Below are 13,483 nucleotides of genomic sequence, written 5' to 3'. Positions count from 1 at the left end.
AGACCCCTTTGGTTCGCTAGCAGCAGAGAGCATCCTTTGAAACACTAGGCAGTGAGAGTGAATTCCCTCTGCCTAGCCTACCAAGGATTAACACATCCCCTTCTTAAGCCAGGACCTTAAAAGGAGTTTGCTACAAGTGAAGTTACAGATGTGTATGATTGTATTTCATCCAAGCATTCATAAAGGTCAACCTCACTTTGCAAACATGTGCTTTGCCCACTCCCTCATTAGTGCATTAAATGTTCTTTCTCTCCCACCTATAAGTGTGCCCATGTATGGTCTTCCATATCTTACCATATGTAAGTTGCTGTAAGCTGACAAACAGTTGAGAGCTTTTGAATGGTATTTCCTTCTCTTGCTGCCAACAGCCATCTTGGTTTCTCTCAAGGAGCCAAAAATATCCTTCAGATAAGCCACAAAGAGACCATTGGCCTGGGCTAGAACCAAAATCAACTTCCAAGGACCATAGTATTTAAACTAATGAGAGCTAATAACAGTGCACTGAAGAAAGTGAGTCAGTCAACGACCTAGAAGACCTCACTGGGCTTGTTGCAAGATATCCCTTGCATATATTTCTATGCATGTAAGCAATAAATAAACAATGTGGCTATAATAATGCCTGTCTTTTTTAAAAAAAAGATTTTATTTATTTATTCATGAGAGAGGCAAAGACATAGGCAGAGGGAGAAGCAGGCTTCCTGTGGGAGCCCAATGCGGGACTTGATCCCAGGACTCCAGGATCATGACCTGAGCCAAAGGCAGATGCTCAACCACTGAGCCACCGAGGTGCCCAATACCTGCTTTTCAAACTCATGCGTTATGCTAAATTTCTATAGAAATGGATCCAGGAAATCTGATTTTATCATTTTAGCACCTTGAAATTGGTGAGAATTCCTGATGTAATAATATTCAGTGGTGATTTATGCAGATAAACAAATGGATGCTTTAAAGAAGGTGTAGGGATGCCTGGGGGGCTCAGTGGTTGAGCATCTGCTCAGGTTGTGTTCCCGGGGTCCTGGGATCTAGTCCCACATCAGGCTCCCCAGAGGGGAGCCCTGCTTCTCCCTCTGCCTGGGTCTCTGCCTCTGTGTCTCTCATGAATAAATAAAATCTTTAAAAAAAATGTATGAAGGTCACATCGTGTTCTGGTAAACATGATTCGTATTTCTTGCAGAGGACTTGAAGAATTAAAAATATAGGCAGAGAGAAGAGAATGTTCTTTCTCTCCTGCCTACAAGTGTGCCCATACATGGTCTTCCATATCTTACCATAATACACACTTCACTATTTCCCTTTCTGATAATGCTCCAGCATGTTAGGTTCTGGGTTAACTAGTTTCCACCAAGGGCAGGCTTTGTTAAGAACTAAGTGGGGATACCCAGGTGGCTCACTGGTTGAGCGTCTACTCTAAGCTGAGGTCATGATCTCGGGGTCCTGGGATTGAGTCCCACATCGGGCTCCCTGTAGGGAGCCTGCTTCTCCCTCTGCTTATGTCTCTGCCTCTCTCTAGCTCTCATGAATAAATAAATAAAATCTTTAGAAAAACAAAAACCAAAAAAAAAAAAAAAAAAAAAGGCTTCTTTTCCCTTCTTTCTACTGGAAGCAAGAAGGGATTTTTCTCCAACATTTACTGTGGGAATGTGGTTGAGCTCCTGGAGGCAAAGCTCACAAAACTGCAGGGGCCCTGTTAGGACTGGGTTCCTCTGGAGTTTTTAACTCTAACTGGTCTTCACTGAGCCTCCAGCAATCCCTCAGTTATATATCTGGTTTTCCTGCCTGAGTACTGATTCCCAAAGTGGGTTCTGCTCACTGAGCCTGTGCTCAGGTAAACTTGCATTCCCTGGATTGGCCTGCCTAACTCTCCGGTCTTGAAGATCAGAGGATTTGCCCTATATACTCCCATCTCTTATGGATCTAAGAAATGTCATTGATTTTTCAGTGTATTCAGCTTTTTACTTGTCAGGACAGAGTGGTGACTTCTAAGCTCTTTACATGGGAACTGGAAATGGGAAGTCTTCTACTCCCCTTCTCTATTTCTCCCTCTTTAGTTGCCATGCTTCTTCAGGAACCATCTTTGCTTACTTTGTTGGTTTTGTTGACAACCTTTCTTCAAATGGCTCCTAATTTCCAAATCCAGGGTATATTTGAACATGTGCATTTTCCAGTAATGCCACGTAGCATCCATAACCACTCTTTTTACAGCAGCCTTTCCTTTAGCCTATATGAAAACACTTTAGAATCTTTTTTAAAAGGTTTTATTTGAGAGAGAGAGAGAGAGAGAGAGAGTGCAAGAGCACGAGCAGGGGGAGAGGAAGTGGCAGAGGGAGAGGGAGAAGCAGACCCTGCCTGAGTAGAGATTTCAACACAGGCTCTATCCCAGGACCCTGGAATCATGACCTGAGCCAAAGGCAGACGTTTAGCCAACTGAGCCACCCAGTTACCCCATTCTTTATACAGACATGAGATTCTATTTACTAAAATCTCTTAATTACCAACATAGGCCACTTCCTGTGGTTTAGTCTTTGGCCTTCTATTTTTCCTCCTTTACATGCTCTTTTGGTGAACACATCCATCCTATGGCTTCTATTATCATCAATATGCAAATCTACATATTTAGCACGGATTTCTGTCCTGAGATCAACAGCTTTAGCTGCATACTGGAGAACTCAAGTGGACAAATACCAAAGATACAGACCTAATATAAGCTCCATTTGTGAATACATTTCTTCTGACCTGGATGGGAAATATTTCAACAAGTTCAACCGCATCACAGAGTGATGCCCACAAGAAACTACTATGCTTGAGTGAGCACTGGAAACCCAGGAGACTGAGTTTTACCTCCCACTATTTCAAACATCCATATGGACTGCATCCATCAGAAATAGTTGAGGCTTCAGAAACAGGGCATCTTTGTTGAAAGACCCTTTTTACTGAATAGAATGCATTGGGAAAGTATGCATCTCCCTGACCTAAAACATGCTCCTAAGCTGGCTCCTAAGCTGGCCCAGCATCAGGGCAAATTTCTAGAGAAGGAAACCATCTCCTGGGGCTTCTCAGACATGACCAGAGGAAACTCCCAAAAGACTCTAATAACCTAGCAGATGGGAAGATAGAATATTGAGATTTGATATATTATGGTACTTATAATCTCATTTATACTCTCAGAGTGATGATTTTTTAGGCACTTTTTCCTAGATGAATTGCAGATAGTGATCTAAGCCAGGAACATAAAAGTTGAGCTAAACTTTCTTCATCTCTGAAATCTAGTGAGTACTTTGTAAATCTATCCTTTATAACTTGTGCAGAAGAAAACTACTAGAACACAAAGGATGCAGGGGAAGAGACTACTCTTATTGAGTTCTTATATCTGCCTGGGTGGCTCAGTCAGTTATGTCCTACACTTGATTTTGCCTCACATGATGGCATCAAGCCCTGCATCAGGCTCCACACTCAGCAGGAAGTCTGCTTGAGATTCTCTCTCTCTCTCCCTCTGCCCCTCCTCCCACTTGTACTCCCTAAATAAATAAACTCTTTAACAGATTCTTACATTAAGTGATATAAATTCAAAGTAGACCATAAAGATGTGTACTGTAATTTCTTAAACAAGTATTCAAAAAAATAAACCAAGAAGTATAGCTAAAAAGTCAATAGAGCTAATAAAATAGAATACTAAAATCTATTAAATCAACCAAAAAGGATACAGGAAAGGAAGAAACTGAACAAATAGAAAAAATTCCAGCAAGATGTACACTTACACCCAACCATATGGGTAATTATGTTAAATGTAAATGGACCAACCATTTCAATTAAAAGGCAGAGATTACCAGAGTGGATGGAAAAAGAACAAGACACAGGACACCTGGGTGGCTCAGTGGTTGAGCATTGGCTCAGGGCATGATCCCAGGATCTTGGGATTGAGTCCTGCATGGGCTACCTACAGGGAACCTGTTTATCCCTCTGCCTAGCTCTTTGCCTCTCTCTATGAATAAATAAAAACTTTAAAAAATAAAAATAAATTAAAAAAGAACAAGACCCCATTATATGTTTATGAAAGATACCCTTTAGGGATCCCTGGGTGGCGCAGCAGTTTAGCGCCTGCCTTTGGCCCAGGGCACGATCCTGGAGACCCGGGATCGAAACCCACGTCGGGCTCCTGGTACATGGAGCCTGCTTCTCCCTCTGCCTAGGTCTCTGCCTCTCTCTCTCTCTCGCTCTCTCGCTCTCTCTCTGTGACTATCATAAATAAATAATAAAAATTTAAAAAAAAAAGATGCCCTTTACATATAAACACACAGACAAGTTGAAAGTACAAATATGGAAAAAGATATTCATACAAATACTAATCCTAAGAAAGCGAGGGTAGCTGTACTGATTTCAGACAAAGAAGGTTTCAAGACAAAGAATTACTAGAGAGGATTAGGAACATCTAATAATGATAAAAGGTCAATTCCTCAAGACCAAGTAAATCTGCTCTTGATAGTGTCGGTCTCACATGCTACCTCCTCTCTACTTCATCTCATGTCTGGCTTAGTTTAGTTCTTTTGGTTCCTTGGCAGGATGAGGTCTATCTTCCATTCTAATCCACCCTGTGGATTCAAGTTCATTTTTAAAACAAAAATCGGATCATTCGTTTAATTAAAAATCTCTGATGGTTCCTAGTCACTAGCTGGATAAAGCTCAAATCCCTTCTTTGGCTTGTTATACTTGTCCCAACCCAGCTAACCAGCTTTGTCTTTCATTGATCATCACTCAACCTTGACCCCATTCACAATTACTTTTGTTTCAGAACACACAATGCTTTCCTCAGTGCATATTTCCTCCCCCTGTCAAAGATCCCCCTTCTTTCACTTCCTCACACATCAATTATGCATCCTTTTGTATTTGGCTATAAGCTATACTTGAACTGGCCCCTGTTATCCTCTCCCTCCTCCCTCCCTCACTGTACCACAACCACACTGGCCACAAATACACCACACGGAGTCCCATTCTAGGGTCTTTGCATTTGTTGTTCTCTCTTCAAGGCATGCGCTCCTTGCTCATTAGCTCCGAGGGCTTACTATGCATTCAGGTTGCTCCTCATGGAGTCCTTCCCTAACCTCTCTCTCTCTCTCTCTCTCTCGCTCTTTTTTTTTTTTAAGATTTGAGAGAAAGAGAGAGAAAGAGAAACAGCATGAGCGAGGTGGGGCAGAGGGAGAGGAAGAGAGAATCTTAAGCAGACTCCATGTTAAACATGGAGCCTGATATAGAGGTCGATGCCAGGACCCTGAGATCACGACCTGAGCTGAAACCAAGAGTCAGACACTTAACTATGCCACCCAGGTGCCCCCCAACCTCCCATTCTTAAGCAACACCCACTCCCCCAATCACTATACATCATGCTGTTTTATCATCTCCACACTTTTCATCATTGCCTCAAATACCCTTTTCATTTACTTGCTTATTGTGTCTCCCCATTCCACTAGAATGTATACTCCATGAGAATGGGGATCTCATGGGTTTTATTCACCAATGTATCCTCAAATCCTAGAACAGTACCTGGCACGCAGTAGGTAGTCAATAACAATGAATGAATGGCAGGTGGATGAGCAGATATCTAGTATAGGGAAACTTTTTACTAACATTCAATTCCATCCAGCAGGCTTCAGACCCCAGTCATTTCCAGGGCTCCTGAGGCTGATTCCATTTGCTTTCCCTTTGGCAGTTCCCCTCCCTGGACTCTCAAAGCTTCCTGCGAGCCCCCCACCTCCACCAGCAGCAGCCCTGGTTAGGTCTGTCTACATAGTGTCTGTCTGCCTGACTGTCAGACTACAGCCTAACTCACTTAGATCCTGTCTATTTCTCAGTGCCTGTCAGAGGCAATAACATGGTGTTTAAGAATTGCTACTGATCATTTGTGAAGCCTTTTTAGCGGGGTGCCACACATTTTCATCAACATGTTAAAAATCTGCTGCTTAGTCCATTGAGATAAACAGGTACACAAAATGTGGTGTGTACATACAATGGAATATTTTTCAGCTTTTAAAAGGAAGGGAATAGGGACGTCTGGGTGCCTCAGCAGTTGGGGGTCTGCCTTTAGCCCAGGGCATTATCCTGGAGACCCAGGATTGAATCCTGCATTGGGCTCCCTGCATGGAGCCTGCTTCTCCCTTTTTTGTATATTCTTTTATTGGAGTTTGATTTGCCAACATATAGTATAACACCCAGTGCTCATCCTGTCAAGTGCCCCCCTCAGTGCCTGTCACCCAGTCACCCCAACCCCCTGCCCACCTCCCTTTCCACCACCCCTTGTTCATTTCCCAGAGTTAGGGGTCTCTCATGTTCTGTCACCCTCACTGATATTTCCCACTCATTCTCTCTCCTTTCCCCTTTATTCCCACTATTTTTTTATATTCCCCATATGAGTGAACCATATAATGTTTGGCCTTCTCCGATTGACTTACTTCACTTCTGCTTCTCCCGCTGGCTGTGTCTCTGCCTCTGTGTCTCTCTTGTGAATATATAAATAAAATCTTAAAACTAAAGGGAATGGATAAACAGATAAACCTTGAGGACATTATGCTCAGTGAAATAAGCCTTGCACACAAAAGAGCAGATAATGTATGATTCCACTTATATGGGATACCTAGAATGGTCAAATTCAGAAACAGACAGGTAATGGTGGTTGCCAGGGCTGGGGAAAGGGTGAATGGTGGGTCATGGGTACAGAGTTTCAGTTTTACAACATAAAGTTCTAGAGCTGGGTTGCACGACTGCATGAATGTACTCATCACTACTGGGCTGTACACTTAATAATTATTATAATGGTCATTTTTATTTTACATGTTTTTACCACAATTTTTTACCACAACAAATTATTTTATAAAGGGAAGAAATACATCACCATACACATATCAAAGAAACTTAAATTCTCCTTGGAAGATTTTCTACTCTGATTCTACTTATGAATGTAATGGAAAAATCTAAGTAATGAGGATCTGGGGATCTGCACTGTGCATCCACTGAGATTTCAATAAAATACTAATGAGCGGAGGGAGGGTGGGGGGGAAGGTGCCAATGATGTCAGGCGATTAGAGCTGGATTGTGAGCTCCAAAGTACTTGCCTCAGACCATGCCTCTGACCTTTTAAGTCATTTCTCGGGAAGAGCCTGACTCTCTAACTCCTTGGGTACTCCCCAAATCTCCAACAAAGAATCTCCATTTTTAGATTGTAAAATTTTCTCTTGGTTGGCTTAAAATAAAAAAGATGTATTCATGAGAGAGAGAGAAAAAAAGGGGGGGGGTACATAGGCAGAGTGAGAAGCAGGTTCTTCGCAGGAGCCCAATGCGGAACTTGATCTCAGAATCCCGGGATCATAACCTGAGCCGAGGACGGCTGCCCCACTGCTGAGCCACCCAGGCATCCCTCTTGGTTGGCTTTTAAAACTCAGCTTGCGTTCTGTTTCTGTGTGTGTGTGTGTGTGTGTGTGTGTGTGTTTTAACATATTCAAGTTCACTGTCCTCTCAATTTAAATTCACCATCATGGGCCGCCTGGGTGGCTCAGTGGTTGAGCATCTGCCTCCAGATCAGATCGTGATCTGGGGATCCTGGGATCGAGTCCCGCATTGGGCTCCCTGCAGGGAGCCTGCTTCTCGCTCTGCTTTTGTCTCTGCCTCTCTGTGTCTCATGAATAAAGAATTCTAAATAAATTCAGCATCATTTTAGTTTTCTTACGACAGGCCTTCCCTCTCTCCTTTGATTTTTTTCTCCCAGAACTGCTCCCCCCGCCAATCTAGTATTCATTCAGTGGTTGGTTTTCTTTTGAGAGAAAAATGTTTGGCAGCTTACTCTTTGGCTACAAAAATGTTGAACAGGTTTTGAGCACTTGGGTTTCCTGGCTGGCACGAATCCCTTGCCTTGTTACATAAAGGGACCCTTACACCCTTGAGACTCCAAGGGAACATTTGTGTTGGAGTTTCACTGTTCTAGGGCTATTGGGCTATTGGGCAAGGTACATATGGACGGGTCATTGCTGTGTACATTCAAAGATGACGTGGACAGCAGTGTTATTTACCACAAGTACATAGCAGGGGGTGGTGGGCAGGCCTGCTGCCCTCGTGGTGGGGCCAGTCTGTCCTTTGCAGACTCACAGTTCCATTTCCTGCCAGGGCTGTGGTGTCTGGCACGGAGCCTTGGCACTGGCATCAGTGGCCCCTTCTCCCTTAAACCCAGCCATACCACTTCAGATTCCTGGCACATGTCTGCAGTGTCCACTCTTGCTGTTTCTTCAGCACTGTATTGCCCTCTGGGAGCCTGTAGCCTAAAACAGAGGCTCAACCCTGACTCAGCTGTAAAATCCAGGATTCAATCTAAGCTGAAATTAAATATAGCCTTATAATCATTCATTATTCTGTTTATTAACAATTGATCCTATAAGTTGTTTACTGATATAATTCATGGTCAATAACAATATTTCATGATTGTGGCTAACCTTTTTGGAATGCTTACACTGTATTGTATTCTACTGCTATGTTTCAACTCATTGCACCCTCACAACAACCCTAGGAGGTATGTAACATTATTTTCCCCATTCTATCATATCAGACAGTGAACTATGGCAAGGAGAGTTGGAGAAACCCATGCAAAGTCCCACAGCTAGGAAGTGGGGCTGGGATCGAAATGAGGTAGCCTGGTTTCCTACTCATGCAGTCCGATTCCAGAGCTTGCATTGGAGTAGATGTCCCAAGGTTTGTTTTTTAAGATTTTATTTATTTATTCAGTGAGTGACACAGAGACACAGGCAGAGGGAGAAGCAGGCTCCATGCAGTGAGCCTGACGTGGTACTCGATTCCGGGTCTCCAGGATCATGCCCTGGGCTGAAGGCTGCCCCCAAGGTTTATCCTGTACAACACAATACAGATAATGCAATGAGAAAAATGAAAGGATGTTACAGACTGTACATCTGTCCCTCAAAACTCCCATTTTGAAACCCTAAGCCCCAGGGTGATGGTTCTTGGGGATGGGGCTTTCGGTAGCAATTAGGTTTAGACAAGGCTTGCTTTTTCTCTCTGCCATGTGAGGACACAGTGAGAAGACCATGTCTGAAAGCCACAGAGTGGACCTTCACCAGAGCCCGAACCGCTCTCACCTTGACTTGAACTTCCCAGCCTCCAGAATGGTGGGAAATACATGCCAGCTGCTGAAACCATTCAGTCTACGGTATTGTTATAGCAACCTGAGCTGTCTAATACAGGGGAGGGTGCTCCTTAACCAAATCAATTTGGGAAATGCTCTATCTTCACTCTCTATCGCTTTTCCTATTAGGAAATCAAAGGCTCTGAAAAGTCCTGCAGCTATTTAAATTTGTTTAACCCAAGGTGCCTGGGTGATTCAGTCATTTAAGCATCTGCCTTCAGCTCAAGCCATGATCCCAGAGTCCTGGGATAGAGCCCCTCATCGGGCTCCTTGCTCAGTGGGGAGCCTGTTTCTCCTTCTTCCTCACCTGGGGCTCCCCTTGCTTGTGTGCTCTCACTCTCTCTCAAAATCCTTTAAAATAAATTTAACCAATTGCTTCTCAAACTTACTTGACTTGGAAAGACTTCATTTACGAATACTTAACCAAACACACTTGGAAGGTTCTCCTGGGGTAAATGCCTCAGCACGCTTGTTTCCAGATAGAATGTAACTGCCCAGTGAAAACAGAGCCTGGTGTAGGAAAAGGTTTGGTAGCATAGACCAAGAGGAGAGAGGCGATGCAGGCAGAGCCTAAGAAACACAGAGCAGAGGACTGCATCCAAGAGGCAGGGAGTGGCTCTTAAAGAGAAGAGCCCAGGTATCCAGAACATCAGGGAAGGTAAATGGGGAGATGTACTATGAAGAAGTTTTGTTCTCAGGTAAATCCGGTGAGAACTAACTTTCAAGAGCAAAGTGTAGGGCCTGCCCTGGACAGAGGATTTGACTTGAACAGAAAGGCCATTACAGTATTGTGTAAATTTGAATCTAGGAGAATAGGATAACAAATCTCAGAATTGTTGTATCATCTCCCTGAAAAAGCCAGATGGGATACCCATTAGAAAAATAATACAGGGGCACCTGGGTGGCTCAGTAGTTGAGCATCTGCCTTTGGCTCAGGGCATGATCCAGCGTCCAGGATCGAGTCCCACATCAGGCTCCCTGCGAGGAGCCTGCTTCTCCCTCTGCCTATGTCTCGGTCTCTGATTCTCATGAATAAATAAAATCTTTAAAAAAATTGTCATACAGACTGATATCCTAACATTGTCTTAATTTCTTTCTAGGGAATTACAAGTGACCTCAAATAAAGGGCCAGAGAATAAGAAGATCTTTCTGGCCATAGCAGTAACCAAAACATGTTTGCTAAAGATCTTGAAAGGACAGAAAGGGGGATTAATAGCACAATTGGGTTTTTGTGTCCTTAAAGTGAAAATATTAATTCTAATTGAGTAGCTAGATATTTTTAATAGTTTATGCTTCTTGCAGGGTAGGTAGGGTGGAGGGGAGAGGGGGAAATTGCTGGCAGAATGATGGCAAATACAGAAAACCATCAAATTGCTGTGGGATTGCATAGTAAGATGTCATGCCTCCTGTTAGATGAGGGGGAACACGCTAGAGGAAGTTTGGAAAAGAAACCTTTTTGTTCAGAGTTAAGTGCACTTAATTCAGACAGGACATTTGTAATGAGTATGAAACACACGAATCAACTGTGCAAATAGATTCAATTTACTTTTTTCTTAAGCAGAAGAACATAAAAACACAGTGGCCTCAATGATTTAACACTGAAAGTGTTGACACAGAACTAAACCTCAACATAGAGCAGTGGGCTTGCCATACTCTTCATTTAAAACAAATTGAAATTTGCTTGACATCAATTTTTCCTTGGAATTGGAACGTACTGAGATTTTATACATGTTACACAAGAGCAAACAGCCTATTTCGTTTTTTTGTATTCCTACGTTCACCTGTAATTGCAAATTGCATACAAATGTTTTTCTCTTGTGTAAATGCCAAGGAAAGTTAGTAGATGCAAAGGGAAGTTAGCAATGCCATCTATTGGTGAGATGTGGTTTGACCACATTTACTGGGTACAAGACCTGGAGTTCCTATGGGGGCAAGGAATCGAGTAAAAAGAGATGGGACAGGTATTCTGTATTTCAGAATGGTGGTGAAATCTATCTTTTATGAGACAATTAGAAATTCGAACACCTAAAAAAAAAAAAAAAGAAATTCGAACACCTAAATGGTATTTAATTATGGCTAATTATTTTTAGGTTTGATGTTGGCATTAGGGTTATGTTTAAACATCCTTACCTTTCAGAGATTTGGGGCCAAGTCTGACCCCACTATCTGTTTAACCTATGATCTAAGAATAGTTTTTACAGGGTCACCTGGGTAGCTCAGTCAGTTAAGCATCTGCTTTGGCTCAGGTCCTAATTCTGGGGTCCTAGGATGGAGCCCCACATCTTCCAGGCTCTCTGCTCAGCAGGGAGTCTGCTTCTGCCTCCCTTTTTGCCTCTTCCCCCAGCTTTTGTTCTCTTTCTCTTGCTCTTAAAATAGTTTTTACACATTTTTGGTTGAAAGAACCAAAAGAATGATTTATGCCATAGGAAAGTTATATAAAATTCAAATGTCAAGGTCCGTAAAATAAGGTTTTATTAGAACAGGACCATGCTCATTTATTTCCATTTTATCTATGGCTGCTTTGTGCCATACCAGCAAAGCTAAGGAGCTGCAGAGAAACCATATGGCTCATAAAGCCTAAAGACTTACTCCCTGGCCCTTCACAGAAAAGCCTTACCCACTCTGCCCTAAAGCTTTCCTGTTTTGTTTTTATTTTGAGATAAAGTTCATGAGAGAGAACCTAAGTGGGGGGAGGGGCAGAGGGAGAAGCAGGATCCCTGCTGAGCAGGATTCTGGGCTCCATCCCAGGATCCTGGGATCATGAGCTGAATCCAATATGCAGACACTTGACTGACTGAGCCACCCAGGCATTCCAGAGTTTTCCTATTCTAAGTATGGCCAGTGAACCAGCAACACTAGCTTTGCTTGGAGGCTATTAGGAACACAATCCTGGTCTGTGCCCCAGACCTACTGATCCAGACCTCAAAATCTTCAGACCTCTGTTCCTACTCACATTAAAGTCTGAGGAGTACTGATTTAGAGGCCTCTGCTTGGGTCTTATCGTTTGGCTGCACCCTCACAAGAGTGCAGATGGCCAATAAGGACAAGGTGCTGTGTCTATCTGGGGCTCCCTTTCCCCCTTTAGAGGCCATACTCTGAGCACCCAGAACTCTAATTCTTGCTTCCAGAGCATACCTTCTCCCCAGGGTCCATCTCTAGCCAGATAGGCGGTCAAGATATAGCTGTTTATGGGGTGGGAAGAAGGTAGCCTGAGCTTGGACTTGAAGGCTGGGTGTTGTCTTGCTTAACCAGCAGATTCCTCGTGGCACAAAGAGGGTCAGAGCCAGAGGTGGCAAGAGAAGGGAGGACTGCTGGTGACTGGGATTGGCTTTCCCTATGCGGTCAACCTTCTGACTTAGAGCTCCAGATTCCAGGAATCCTAGCCTCCCAGATACTTGCAAAGGTACTTGACTGTTGGCTTGATCTAGAACTTTTAAATATTTAAACATATAGTATGGGCCTTTATTTGTGCCCTCGAGGTAGAGCCCACAAATGTTAGTGCCAGGTGTGTTGCATGCTTCTCAAAGTGTGCTCCAAGGACCACCTGCATCAGAATTCACAGTGTTGTTATTTTAGAAAATTCAGACTCCCAGGCCCTCTTTGTGTCCCCCTGAATAACAGTCTTGGGCCTGGGAATCTGCATTCCAACGAGCTCCCCTGGGGATTCTGATCCACACCAGAGTGGTAAAAGCACTTGTAATGGGGCGCCTGGGTGGCTCAATGGTTGAGCATCTGCCTTCAGCTCAGGGCATGATCCTGGGGTTCCAGGATGGAGTCTCACATCAGATTCCCACAGGGAGCCTGCTTATCCCTCTGCCTCTCATGAATAAATCTTGGGAAAAAAAAAAAAAAAAAAGCAGCACTTTTCATGAAGACAATGGATAGGAGGTAGCCCTGAGCAGAAAGCTTCAGGGGAGAAAAGAGAAAGGAGGCCAGGTCAAGGAAAGATGCTTTCATAATTTGGCCGGAACCCCCCACCCCCATCCCCGCCCCCAAAGAGTCTGCTGTAGGGAGAAGCTTTCTGCCACAATAGGGCAAGGGTGTCCTCCTGCCAAATGTGGGGCTCTCAGGCTGCCCTACAGAGGGAAGTATGAGTCAACGCACAATAGGGAGCAAAAGGAGGGGGTGAACCTGGAAGGACCCTTTGCACTCAACTGGAGTTCATGCTGAAGCCACAGTGCACAGTTTTGCCCAGGTGAGACCTCCTGGGTCCTGCAGGGGACATGGGAGCTGCTGAGACAGAGTGTGCAGTCCCACCAGCATGGTTTGGATCCTGCATCTGTTATGTGCAAGCTGGATGGCTTTGAGCAG

General features: G+C 43.8%; 1 protein-coding gene and 1 long non-coding RNA gene across 3 annotated transcripts in view; both read right to left on the bottom strand.

Annotated features, from left to right (window-relative positions):
* The window catches only part of CLDN10 (claudin 10), a 126,552-nt gene that overhangs the window by 70,407 nt on the left and 42,662 nt on the right, over window positions 1–13,483 (bottom strand). The gene's annotated exons all lie outside the window — the stretch shown is intronic.
* LOC102152302 overlaps window positions 8,446–13,483 on the bottom strand; it is a 34,389-nt gene continuing 29,351 nt past the window's right edge. Inside the window, exon 3 of the long non-coding RNA XR_005376490.1 lies at window positions 8,446–8,878. This is a non-coding gene — a long non-coding RNA (uncharacterized LOC102152302). The remainder of the gene's footprint in view (window positions 8,879–13,483) is intronic.

Source organism: Canis lupus, chromosome 22 (genome assembly GCF_011100685.1).
Source record: "Canis lupus familiaris isolate Mischka breed German Shepherd chromosome 22, alternate assembly UU_Cfam_GSD_1.0, whole genome shotgun sequence".
Lineage (NCBI taxonomy): Eukaryota > Metazoa > Chordata > Mammalia > Carnivora > Canidae > Canis > Canis lupus.
This window is presented reverse-complemented; position numbering and strand designations above follow the sequence as displayed.